Source organism: Nematolebias whitei, chromosome 8, assembly GCF_014905685.2.
Source record: "Nematolebias whitei isolate Nwh7 chromosome 8, NemWhi1, whole genome shotgun sequence".
NCBI classification, from domain to species: domain Eukaryota; kingdom Metazoa; phylum Chordata; class Actinopteri; order Cyprinodontiformes; family Rivulidae; genus Nematolebias; species Nematolebias whitei.
The window spans coordinates 27,659,724-27,661,180 of record NC_056505.1 but is presented as its reverse complement, the minus strand read 5'-3'; the positions used below and the strand labels follow the sequence as shown (position 1 = coordinate 27,661,180).

The following is a 1,457-nucleotide window of genomic DNA, read 5'->3' as shown; positions in this document are numbered from 1 at the left end:
ATATATATAAAGGAGCTGGTCATAAAATTTGAATATCATGAAAAAGTTTTTTATTTCAGTAACTCCATTCATAAAGGGAAACTTGTATATTACTTTCATTCATTGCACACAGACTGATATATTTCAAATGTTTATTTCATTTAATGTTGATTAATATAACTGACAACTAATGAAAACCCCAAATTCAGTATCTCAGAAAATTAGTGTATTGTGAAAAGGTTCAATTTTGAAGACAACTGGTGCCACACTCTAATCAGCTAATTAACTCAAAACACCTGCAAAGGCCTTTAAATGGTCTCTCAGTTTAGTTCTGTAGGCTACACAATCATGGGAAAGACTGCTGACTTGACATTTGTCCAAAAGATGACCATTGACCCCTTGCACAAGGAGGGCAAGACACAAAAGGTCATTCCTAAAGAGGCTGGCTCTTCACAGAGCTCTGTGTCCAAACACATTAATAGAGAGGTGAAGGGAAGGAAACAATGTCTGCTGATCAACTTTATGGAGATGCAGATTTCATTTTCCAACAGGACTTGGTGCCTGCACACATGCCAAAGCTATCAGTACCTGATTTAAGGACCATGGTATCCCTGTTCTTAATTGGCTAACAAACTCGCCGGACCTTAATCCCATAGAAAATCTATGAGATATTGTGAAGAGGAAGATGTGATACACCAGACCCAACAATTCAGAAGAGCTGAAGGCCACTATCAGAGCAACCTGGGCTCTCATAACAACTCCATGCTACACCGCATTGCTGCAGTAAGCCAGGCCAAAGGAGCCCCAAGTATTGAGTGCTGTACATGCTCATACTTTTTAGTTGACCAACATTTCTAAAAATCTATTTTATTGGTCTTAAGTAATATTATAATTTCCTGAAATACTGAATTTGAGGTTTTCATTAGTTGTCAGTTATAATCATCAACATCAATCCATCCATCCATTATCTTTACCCGCTTATTCCATTTTGGGTCACGGGGGTCGCCGGTGCCCATGTCCAGCAATCACTGTGCGAGGGGCGGGGTACACCCTGGACAGGTCTTCAGTCCATCACAGGGACACATGGAGACAAACGAGACAAACAACCATTCACTCTCTCACTCACACCTAGAGACAATTTCGAGTTACCAATCAGCCTAACATGCATGTTTTTGGTCTGTGGGAGGAAACTGGAGTACCCGGAGAATTCCCACGCATGCACGGAGAGAACATGCAAACTCCACCCAGAAAGGCCCCTGGACCGAGATTTGAACCAAGGACTTGCTCGCTGAGAGGCAGCAGCTCTACCAGTTGCGCCATCGTGCTGCCAACATACATAAAAAGAAATAAACATTTGAAATACAAAGTATATCAGTCTGTGTGTAATGAATGAATATAATATACAAGTTTCACTTTTTGAATGGAATTACTGAAATAAATAAACTTTTTTATGATATTCTAATTTTATGACCAGCACT

General features: G+C 40.0%; 1 protein-coding gene across 1 annotated transcript in view; it reads left to right on the top strand.

The window, feature by feature from the left end:
• ttc28 (tetratricopeptide repeat domain 28) overlaps positions 1-1,457 on the top strand; it is a 31,894-nt gene that overhangs the window by 23,638 nt on the left and 6,799 nt on the right. The window lies entirely within an intron of this gene.